Here is a 12,706-nt window from a genome sequence, read left to right as displayed (position 1 = left end):
CTTTTACTATTATTTTATGTACATTACCTCAAACTCCATATATCAAATTTTAAACGATAAAAAACTTTCCCGTACCGGGAATCGAACCCGGGCCTTCCGGGTGAGAGCCGGATATCCTAACCACTAGACAATACGGGATACTTAACGGTAAATGTTAATTTTTTAAAAGAACACAGCGCATGCCGACTACACGCTGTACCCAAAATAACCATCCCTCATATAATAAATAAATAGAACAAAACAAGCATTTAAAATAGAATACAACAACAATCTAGCACACAAGCATCCAACCCAAATTTCTATAGAACGAAAATACAACAAAAACAACCACACACAATCATCTTGACACAAAGTGTGATTGTGTGCCCACATTTATGTGAAACATTGGCCATCAACCCTCCAACAGTCAGGATGGCCGAGTGGTCTAAGGCGCTGCGTTCAGGTCGCAGTCTACTCTGTAGGCGTGGGTTCAAATCCCACTTCTGACAAACATCTTTTTGTGTGTTTTTTTTTTTTATTTTTTAATTTACTTTTAAATAATATGTAATTCAGTTCCATTTCTTTATCAAGAATAATGTTTTTCCCCACAATGCAATTATCGCAAAGAAATTGTGAAAATTGTTGTCCAATTAAATGACCAAATATGTACAAAAATACATACATTTCTTTGTACTCTTTTGTAAATATTTATATTTGTATGTGCAATGTCTTATCGACTATCGCTGATCTAAATATAATGAGATCTTCAGTACTATACTTCAAATAATAGAACGGAAAAAATTATGCCATGCTTTACAAACTAGAACACAAGCAATTCACATTTAAATGTAGGCAACAACAAATAAAAAATGTAAATATATAACAAAACTAGCTAAACCCGATAAAAAAAAACTAGATAAAATAAAGTGGAATGCTATAATTATATTATATATTTATACCCCCAGCGTATATGGTAAAGAGGGTATATACACTTTTATACGGGCAAAATGTGCCTCATCGAAATATTGGCTTTAGACCCAAAGGATGTTTGGATAAAATGTGTTTCAGACAATTTGGAGTTGATTTAGCAATGTCCGTCCGTCTGTCTGGCTGGCTGGAGCGCACGATAACTCTCGAACGGATCAACCGGTCCAAAATTTGGCTTTCGTAATATTTTGTCCAAAGTTAGTTTAAGTTCGAAGATGGGTTATATCGGTCCACTCCTTCCGTTACCTCCCCCCACAATTTTGGAAATGTTCGGAAAATTTGTGCGCACGATAACTCATGAAGGAAGTAACCGATTTGGTCCATACTTCGCACATCGTTAAATTTCTACCAGACTTAAATGAATTTCCAATATGAACTGAATCGGTCCACTCCTTCGGGTACCTCCCGCACAAAATTTCGGATATACTCAGTTTAGGACCTGCACTCGAATCGCTTTGATTTTTGTTGTAGCAACTTGTGTTAGCTGCCCCCCATAAGACGGTATAAGTTTCATCAGGGGCATGTCCAGAAAGGTACAAAAACCCCTATGACTCAATCGGTCCACTCCTACGGGTACTTCCCACACAAAATTTCGGATAAGTTCAGTTTAGGACCTGCTCCCGAATCGCTTTGATTTTTGTTGTAGCAACTTATAAGTTTCATCGGGGGCAAGTCTATACTTCCTGGGAAATTAGCCCCTAAAATTACAAAAAAAAACCTCCCATGACACCGTGTGTAGTGGTTGGAGCGCAAGATAACTCTCGGCCGGATCAACCGATTTGGGCCAAAATTTGGCCTTCGTAATATTTTGTGCAAACTTAGTTTAAGTTCGAAGATAACCCATATCGGTCCACTCCTTCAGGTACCTCCCCCACAAAAGTTCCAAAAATGTTCGGGAAATTGAGCACACGATAACTCTTGAAGGGAGTGACCGATTTGGTCTATACTTTACACATATTAATATATCTACCATATGTATATCAGGTTTGAATATATATTTATATTTGTCTACACCTTCGGGTACCGCTCACCCACACAAAATTTCGGATAAGTCCACTTTAAGACCTGCTTTCGAATCACTTTGATTTCTGTTGAAACAACTTGCATTCACTGCCTCAATTACGACTGTAAATGCTTTTTCAGGAGCAAGTCCATACTTCTTGAGAAAACAGCCCAAAAGGTGTCCAAACTTAGTTTCAGTTCGAAGATTGGCAACAACTTCCTGTACTTCCCTCCAATATTTAAAAAAATGTCACTTAAGTGGTATGCACGATATCCCTTGAACGGGGCTACTGAATTGGTCAAACGTTGGATCTCTTAATTTAGTTTAACTTCTAAAATGGCCGATATCGATCTTCTCCATATGGTACCTCCACCACAAAAGTTCAACAATTGTCTCGATCTGTCCGTAGATGAATGCTGCAATTCATATAGGCTGAGGGTATATCTCTGTCGGCAAAGCCGACGGATACTTTTTGACTTGTTTATATTTTAACGTGTAAATATAGGACAGCCCATTCATGACTGCCATGGAACTACTATGGTATTTTTGTATGTTTCAGTGGATAGAACTCTTCCTAAAGCCCTTTAATCTTATATGCTGTTTATATTAGAGCATTTTGCCGGGTTAACCTTCATTATCAGGATTTGTTTGACGTATATGTAAAGGAATTGACATTTTAAACTCAGTGGGTTTGTTAAGTCCGGTTATATATAAACGTACTATTACACTATTACTTTGTCTTTATTTCTACAGATTAGATTTAGATTTACCTGACTGAATTAAATTAAGAATAGAACCAGGTTTGAAGCCGTAAGTTTAAGGATAGTTTTAATTTCTTTTATATGTACAGGGGACTTATTTTTTCCAGGTCATATACTACGTATTAACATATTGTGATATCTTAAATTACTATTAGGATAACTCCTACTTTTATTTATAATTTTTACTCAAATAATGATGGTATAAATATCATAATAAAAAATTATTCTTAAAAAGTCTCTAAAATATATGATATTTAATAGCTGTAGACTCTATTCCTTCCCAACTATATGTACTTCTGTATATAATGATGACTTCAACTGACTTCTGAGTTTCTTCAAAATTTCATTCAAACTGGACATACGTATCAAACACATGAAATCGACCGAAAATATATATGGGAGCTACATCCAAATCTGAACCGATTTCGATATAATTTTGCACATGTAGTTCTAGACCAAGTTTAGTCACACGTTCCAAGTTTTATTGAAATTGGATATAAATAGCGTGTTTGGTGCCTCAAATACATGAAATCGGCAGAAAATATATATAGGAGCTATATTCAAATCTGAACCGATTTCGATATAAATTGGTACATATATTTCTAGGCCAATATCCATCACACATTCTCAATTTCAGCGAAATTGGACAGATATAGCGTGTTTGGTGCACAAAATAAGGAAATCGGCCGAAAATATATGTATATGGGAGCTATATCCAAATCTGAACCAATCTCGATATAATTTGGCAGATTTATTTCTAGAACAAATTCCGTCATACATTCAAAATTTCAGCGAAATTGGACATATATAGCGTGTTTGGTACATAAAATAAGGAAGTCGGCCGAAAATATATGTGTATGGGAGCTATATCCAAATCTGAACCAATTTTGATATAATTTGTCACGTTTATTTCCAGACCAAGTTCCGTCACATATTCCAAATTTCATTGAAATTGGACATAAATAGCACGTTTGGTACATAAAATAAGGAAATCGGCCAAAAATATATGTATATGGGAGCTATATCCAGATCTGAACCGATTTGAATATAATTTGGTAAATTTATTTCTACATCAAATTCCATCACACATACAAAATTTGGAGATTGTGTCTGTAAAAGTTTTAAAGATATTTGCATACAAAATCGAAATTTTTGGAGGTACCTCCGGTTTTGATGCTATATCTCCAGATCAAGGCGAAATTTCAAAAAATAATATAGCCTATTTTCATTCCAGGCCATGTTGCAATGTACCCTAAAAATTTCAGTAAGATCTGTTCAGCGGTTTTCGAGTCTATAAGGCACAAACAAACAAACAAACAAACAGACAAACAAATTTCAATTTTATATATATAGATATTTGAATTCGAAAATCTTCAGTAATTATTAGACATCGGATGTTAGCATGTTTTTTATTTCTTGTCCGATTGGACTCAAATTTTGGATCTAGACGCTTTGGGGTCAATTTTTCGATATTTGGGGTCATATCAAAAACATGCGAAAATTGTCCATTAAATTTGGAAAATTATCAAAAAGTGTTCTAAATTAAGTACGGTAATTGGAAAACTACAAAATTTTCATAAAACTCATTCAGAAATGTTAGAATCGACGTATCCGAATATGGTGATAGTTTATACTCGGTCAAAATTATCTAACAGAAAAACGAAGGAGCTGGAGTTAATCAACGCCACACAGCACATTTTTTCTAGTTTTTGGAATAAGCACAAAATGGGAAAAAGTACTAGAGTACCATGTAGTACATAGTAAGTATCATTTTGCAGGATCTGGAATATAACTATAGCACTGTGAACAAAAATTTTGGGGCAGAGATAATTCCTTTTGGGGATGAAAGCCCTTGGTGAGTATATTAAGAATCCCGAAGGACAGATCCGCCGTGAGTCGAACTTCCGCGTTATGGCATGATGAAGTTTTTACTAAACCCTGCAAGCCATCAGGAATTAGCGTTATATCTTTGTTCACTGTTGCTTTAGCTTATTTTTGGGATGATATGTCTTCAGTCAAATCGAATGAGGATTATTTTTGTAGAGCACTTCGACCTTCTAATTCGCTTCCTTCAATGTCCTTTTCGTCCTTTATTTTAAGAGCCGCTATAAAAGTACCACAAGATGACGTTTTTCAGCTTCGAAATGTTCTGCAAAAATGTCGCTCAGAAAATTTTAGGTACGGCTCTCATTGACAACTAATCGATTTTGTCGCGTGTTCATAGTCATTTTGACATATACCCCTGTTTGCTCAGAAAAAAATGTGTTTTTTGTTTTTGTATGTTCTGTAACGAATATACAAAAAAACAAAATATAGTCTTTTTCTCTATTTTAATGACTTGTCTGAAGAGAATTTTAAACAGAAAAATTGTACACATAAACATTTTTGCACCTATTATTGAAATATTTGATGCATAAGAAATTGCATATGCAAAATTTATGCATTTTTCATAATTTTGCATACGTCATATGTTTCGATTGCAATTTAATCAGAAGTCAAAAATATGCCCAGTACCAAACTCTGACATGAATCGGACCAAAAATAGGGGTTGCATAAAATTCCGCTGTCTAGTGATTACAAAAAAAAATGGGATGTATTACCGACTATTGCGATATCTCCGTTATTTGGACACCTACGTCAACCTGCTTTACATCATTGTAAAGATGGGATTTTCTACGTTTATAGTCAGACTTTGCGTTTGGAAGGTCCCAACCAAAGCTGAGATATTCTCCATTATTATTAAAATCGGTAAAATGAAAAGTTGGGTTCTATTAGCGGCTATTGCAATATCTTCGTTGTTTGACCACCTACGACAACCTACGTTACATCGTACTCCCTCTCCCACTCGTTTTTTCTTGCAAAACTCGTACCCTTCAAGTACTCGTAAATAAACATGTCTGAAATATGCCTCGCGAGTGACGAGTAAAAATAGAGTATACTCGATTTATTATTTCTACTCGCGCGAGTACTCCTGCTCGAACTCGCACAGGTAGTTTACAACAATTACACTGTGCAACACTGGAAATGCAAACAACTTTTAATGGGCATTTTCTGAAAGTACATATAGAGACTACAAAAACCTTAATTGGGTTTTGTGTTCTTAGATCGGGTTTAAATTTTATGGCCTCATCTAAACAGCCTTTTTATCTCCGAAACTAATTAGAATTTTGCTTTGCAGTCTTCAGCAATATTGTAGCCCTAAAGTAGTAGAACTTAAGTGTCAAACAGATGACTAGAAAAAGCTGCATCTAGCGCATCAAAATAGTTAAAACATAGAAAAGTTTACATAATTTCTGAAATTCTGGTCAATAACAACTAAACTGTTGGAAGTTGAAACAAGTAACCATTCTAAAAATTTTCCAAATAATGTGACCATCAATTCTTCAGAACATTCTGAAACTCTAAAATTGTTATTTCACGTTGTTTAAGGGGTATTTCATAACATACCTTTTACAAAACTAATTTCAAACAATGTTCACACAGGTTGTTTATTCTCATGTTGGGGATTTCAATGAATTATTGAAATATTTACCAAAGTGTTGTTGAAAAATTTGCTATAAACAAGGCGATAGAGGCATTTACAACAATATAATGTTCTGAAAAGTTGTGTATTACATTCCAGAGAATATTTTCCCAAAGGTAACATTAAGAAAAATTTAACGTTTTGGGAGATACGCTGCGAAATATACACAAACTATAGAATTTTTAGATATATTATAAAATTTGAGGGAATAAATGCAGTTTTTCGAGTTCTCTATTCCTCCAAATATTTTCTTCTTGCTCTTATTTGCAAGTTTGCTGCAGATGTCAAAACAAGATTCGTATTGGTTTCAGAGGTACGGCCCCGATTTGTTTTAAAAATTCGATCTTTAACGATCTAAGAAAACAAAACCCAACTATGGGTTTTGCATATTGGTCCTCTACTTTCATAAAATTCTGGACAGAAGTTGTTTGCACGCGATTGGCTCAAAAATGTTGCACAGTGTCATTTAATAATAATTTAACCATAGTTAAACGTGTCGAATTAATATAATTACGTTAGCAATTTTATTGTATGAACCATGGTACAATCATTAAAAGGTAGGGCACAGCAAACATCTGATTACAATTTTTTCCTGAGGTCCTCCTATTGTGTCAAAACAGTTTTGACAAAGTTGACAAACGGCAAAATAAATTTATTCAAAATCAAATTGGACACATACAAAAACAAATATAGAAGATGTACAATGAAAGCAGAAATGACTTCAACATTGTCGACGTGTTCTTGATTAAACAATGGGATCAGATGAGTGGAATATGCTGTGGATATGTGTTGTGATTGCAGCTTAACGATGTCCAACTTCCGTGTTGTGTCTGTTGGTAACAATAAATCTAATACTGCTAACTGTCATGTTTTTGTCGCTGCGAAGTCTTTCAACCTGATTCCTTTGGCAGAAGTTTCACCTGGAAGACTGAATTTTCGGACTGTTGGACCAAAGTCATTCTCCTTTCCAATTTCGGCATTAAAATCGCATAAAATAAATGTAATGTCATGGGCAGGACAACAATCATGCGTTTCTTCTAAGCACTCGTAAAATACATACATATATCTTTGGTCTGTCCGTATGTGCCGGGGCCATTAGGTGTTGTTGTGGCGCCTTTCCCAGTGCATCGTATTTCCTGTATTGCAGTAATATCGGTCTTGTATTTTTCAAGTACATATTCCAAAGCGTAAACTGCACCTTCTGTGAAGATTCCGAACATTCCAGGTGCAGATTCGCTGTAAAACTTTTGCGAGGTCGTCAGCTTAAGATGGGGGTTGTTTTCTGTTTCTTTGTTTTTCATAATACGATCTTTTGGAGCGATGGGTTACTAGCCCAATGCCCAACTCAAGTTTTTAAAGTTCTTATGAGTAAACATGTTAGCTCACTAACCATAACAGATGGTAAAGGTAGCTTGGAAGGTGGCACCACGATGAGCTTAGTGTCCACTGGCCCGGGCGAACGTTTTATATCCTCTACCGTTAAGTTTTCTGAACTAAAATCTGCAGGTTCCCTTATATGGGGCTATACCAAAACGTGGGCATACATATATAAAATGTTTCAATTTAAATATTTGACAATATTTCAAATACACAAAACCTGTTGCATTTGTTATTAGTCATTTGAAGTTATAAGCAAACCGGCATCAGAGTTGTTTTTTTATAATTTCATGAACCTGCCCAACCTTCTAATAATTGAACCATGGTATGAACAATGTTAAAATTCCGATTTTAAGTTCAATGTTTCCCATTCATTATTTATTTCAGTTAGGTGCCACATATAAAGTACAATACATATGATTTACCCATTACTGTTAATTTTAAAAGCCTTTCATCCAACGTATTGTGTAGCTGCGAATGTTTAACTAATTTCACACTTTCCCAATGACTCAATATACTGACAACTTTGCCAGCGATTTCTTAACAAAAACATTTAAAACCTATACAATGCAAAAACAATTGGTGTAGGACACGTACAATGTATGTCGTCTTACATGGATGTGTTAAAATTAGTGTAAATTTGCACAATTGCCAGATGCATGTCACAACAATTAAGAATTCACTGATTGATTGTGTTTATTCTATAATAATATACAGATATTCAAATACACTTAACAAAATTAGTGTTCATGTGATTTCATTCACTTTCTTATGCAGATCTGTATACAGTTAAGAATATTGAGGGAGCTGTAAATGCTTTAGGCTAATCATTCCTGATATGTTATGTGGTCTCCTCTCCAATCACAAGAGTTTGAAGGTAATTTTTAATTTTATTAGTAAAAGCACAAACATGACAAACATCCTTTAACACTTATTAAAGGTACACAGAAAAAAATATTTCAAGAATTTTTACATATTTTCGTTCGTGATCTAGTTTTTTCATACTATACAAGTACCTCACATAAGATATGTACATGTGCAGTTTTCTATTTCCGTCCAAAAGCCACTATTTATTCAAAAATATGTAAGATTTTCATGAGATATAAAATCATTTTCTTATTTTTCCCTATATTCCACTATTTTCTCTCATATTTTATCTCTTGGTTGTAAATGCTCTCAACTTTGTTCTCGTTTTCTTTTGAATGGTCTCGTCGTCTCACCATCGTATTGACAATGTATCAACAAACCACAACACAACCCCCACCATCGTCTCACCATCACATTGCGACTATATCAACAAACCACACCACACACATAGGGTATGCAACCATTTTGTTGTTAGTTAACTGACAAACCAATCAACTACAGTGCGTTTGGTGTCGAAAAAAACAAAGTGTTTGGGGCTGTATACTTCGCAACTACAAATTTTTAATTTCTTTAATATAAAGCCAACATCTAATATCTCAACCTAGTGCTGATAGACTCAACATGTATGTATGTATACATATGGGTTGTATTGTTCTGCTATGTTCACAAGACGATAACAACTACGGTGAAAATCATTAGAAGAAACAGTAAGTTACAACAATACAAAATAAAAGAATTAATAAAAGCAGCAAAATTTTAGTCTCTGGTTTGGTTGGTGGTGTGTGGCGGTTGTTAGTTAGCCCAACAAAAACAACAACTCGTCAAAAAAAGTTTTTTTATCTCTCAGAAAAAACCAGTATTTTTATTTGCTTTATGAAAGGCGTTCATGAAATGCAGAAATTTGAACTGGCAAGACTTTATGAACACTATTCCTGAAATGCAGTAATTATTTTTTTCTGTGTAGTGACCCCATGTATACCCATAAGAACGATAAAAACTTCAGTTGGACGTCGTTTTAGTAACACACTGTAACGACGAAAAACAAAGAAAATCAAACCCTCTAAAGTTAGCAACACCTGCAACCGTTGTAAGGACCATGATCCGCGAAGCTTTGTAGAGAAGGTGCAGATGTACTCGGCAAGTACAAGGCCTATATTACTGCCGTACAGGAAATACGATGGTTTGGGAAAGGCGCGACACCAACTCTAATTGACGCACTGTATTATACCTGACATAAAATAAAACAGAATTGAATTTGAATTGTCCCAATTTCAACTTCTATATCTCAAAAGTTGTAAATCCTGCGAAAATATCATTAAGGTCAATCTTGTAGAGAATTTTGATAGCTACAACATTTTCTTTATTCCCATTTTGATAGGACCTGCGGTTTCCAAGCAAAATCGCAAAAACCTAAACAACCCTTAAAAACGTCAACTTGAATCGCGATTTATTTAAAAAGCGCTCCGGCGATTTTTATACCCTACACCACTATGTGGGGAGGGTATTAGAAGTTGGTTTTGGCCAAAAAGTTTGTAACGCATCGAAATAATGGTCGTAGACCCATACTTATATATATCAAAATGAATGTCTCAACGAGGTAAGTCGATCTGGCTATGTGTGTCCGTCCGTCAGTCCGTCCGTCTGTCCATCTAAACCTTGTAATCACGCTACAGGTCGCAATTTTGATCGGATCGTCACGAAATTTTGGGTGTTGATGGGGGTCCCGGAGGGGAAGAAGCCTATTGATTTTGGTGATGGTCGGATAATATTTAGGGGTCGGAGTGGGCAAAAAACTTATGTGGATAAAAAGACAACGTTTTTTCCAAAGCGAATATCTCAGCTTCTGTATGGGGTATACCAAAAGCAAAACCTGACAATGAAAGTAGAAAATATCACCTTTCTAATGATGTAAAGTAGGTTCTTGTAGGTGATCAAACAACAAAGATATCACAATAGTCGCAAATAAACCCCAAATTTTCATGTTTGCGATTTTATTTATAATGACGAATATCACAGCTTTGGCTGGGGACTTTCCAAAAGCAAAGCCTGACTATGAAAGTAGAAGATTCCACCTTTACAATGATGCAAACTAGGTCGGCGTAGGTGACCAAATAGCGGAGATATCACAATAGTCGGTAATTCATCCCATTTTTACATTTTTTGGAAATCGCGCTACAGGCCGCAATTTTGATCGGATCGTCACGAAATTTTGAGGGTTAATGGGGGTCACACAGATGAAGAAGCCTATTGTTTTTGGTGATGGTCGGATAATATTTAGTGGTCGTAATGGGCAAAAAACGTATTTGGAGAAAAAGACAACGTTTTTTTCCAAAGCGACTATCTCAGCTTCAATATGGGGTATACCAAAAGCAAAACCTGGCCATGAAAGTAGAAAATATCGCCTTTCTAATGATGTAAAGTAGGTTCTCGTAGGTGATCAAACAACGAATATATCGCCGCTAATAGAACCCAACTTTTTATTTTTGCGATTTTAATAATAATGACGAATATCACAGCTTCGGTTGGGGATCTTCCAAAAACAAAGTCTGACTATGAAAGTAGAAAATCCCATATTTACAGTGACGCAAAGTAGGTTGGCGTAGGTGGCCACTTAACGGAGATATCACAATACATACATCCCACTTTTTCATTTTTTTGTAATCACGCTACAGGTCGCAATTTTAATCGGATCGTCACGAAATTTTGGGGGCTAATGGGGGTCCTACAGAGAAAGAAGCCTATTGATTTTGGTGATGGTCGGATAATATTCAGAGGTCGGAATAGGCAAAAAACTTATTTGGAGAAAAAGTCAACGTTTTATTTCAAAGCGAATATCTCTGCTTCTAAAAGGGTATATCAAAAGCAAAACCTGCTGATGAAAGAAGAAAATATCACCTTTGCAACGATGTTACGTAAGCTGTCGTAGGTGGTCAAACAATGAAGATATCGCAAAAGCCGCTAATAGAACACAACTTTTCATTTATGCGATTTTAATAATAATGACGAATATCACAGCTTTGGTTCCGGACCTTCCAAAAGCAAAGTCTGACAGTGAAAGTAAAAAATCCCATCATTACAATAATGTAAAGCAGGTTGGCGTAGGTATCCAAATAACGGAGATATCGCAATTGTCGGTAATACATCCCATTTTTCCACTTTTTGGAAATCACGCTACAGGTCGCAATTTTAATTGGATCGTCACGAAATTTTGGGTGTTATTGGGGGTTCCACAGAGGAAAAAACCTTTTGATTTTTTATAATGACAAACAAAAATATTTGGAAAAAAGGCCAATGTTTTATTTCAAAGTTAATATCTCCCTTCTGTAGGAGGTATATCGAAAGCAAGACCTGGCAAGGAAAGTAGAAAATATCACCTTTACAACGATGTTAAGTAGGTTGTCATAGGTGGTCAAACAACAGAGATATCGCAATAGTCGGTAATGCACCCCTTTTTCCATTTTTGTGCAATCACACTACGAAATTTTGATCGGATCCTCACGAAATTTTGGGGGTTGATGGGGGTCTAACACAGAAAGAAGCCTATTGATGGTTGGCATACATCCCACTTTTCCATTTTTTATTTGGGTTGTACTGTCGATGCACTTAAATACGTTTCAAAAAAATTGACCTGTGTTAATGTAGACATTCAGAGCAAAGGCGCTAAGCTATCCCAATTTTAATATTTTGAATTTTATTTTATTAGTCAAAAGCTTTCGAACAGGGGTAGTGGTGTAGGGTATCACATAGTCGGCCCCGACCCGACTATAGCCTTGGCTCACTTGTTTTTTTTTTTTTTGTTTTTTTTTTTTATTTTCTCATCTATGAACATTGTAGTTTTATAATCCGCAAAAACTTCCCAGGTATAAGCACCTTCCATTTAAAATTTGATTCAAGAGCACCGTGTACCCTAAGCATTTATGCTAACGAGGTTATATAAATGTGTCTCATCTTCCAAACGTACTTGGGGTCTAAAAACATTAGACCCCAAGTACGTTTGGAAGAAATCCGTTTTAGAAAATTTAGAGTCGATGTCCGTCTGTCTGTCTGGCTGGTGCGCACGATATCTCTCGAACGGAAGTTCGAAGATGGGCCATATCGGCCCACTCCTTCAGGTACCTCCCCCACAAAAGTACGAACATGATGATGAGGTTCCAATATGTACTCAATCGGGCCACTCTTTCGGGTACATCCCACACAAAATGTCGGAAA

General features: G+C 35.7%; 1 protein-coding gene and 2 non-coding genes across 7 annotated transcripts in view; 1 reads left to right on the top strand and 2 right to left on the bottom strand.

Moving 5' to 3' along the window:
- Positions 1 to 12,706, bottom strand: part of Sarm (sterile alpha and armadillo motif) — a 374,264-nt gene that overhangs the window by 276,089 nt on the left and 85,469 nt on the right. The gene's annotated exons all lie outside the window — the stretch shown is intronic.
- On the bottom strand, positions 67 to 138 carry TRNAE-CUC (transfer RNA glutamic acid (anticodon CUC)). Its single transcript has one exon. It is a non-coding gene; the product is annotated as a tRNA-Glu (tRNA).
- On the top strand, positions 406 to 488 carry TRNAL-CAG (transfer RNA leucine (anticodon CAG)). The gene has a single exon. It is a non-coding gene; the product is annotated as a tRNA-Leu (tRNA).

This window comes from Musca autumnalis, unplaced genomic scaffold, assembly GCF_047663935.1.
Source record: "Musca autumnalis isolate F117 unplaced genomic scaffold, ASM4766393v1 scaffold_4, whole genome shotgun sequence".
Lineage (NCBI taxonomy): Eukaryota > Metazoa > Arthropoda > Insecta > Diptera > Muscidae > Musca > Musca autumnalis.
The sequence above is the reverse complement of the archived record's forward strand: the minus strand, read 5'-3'. Positions and strand labels throughout refer to the sequence as shown.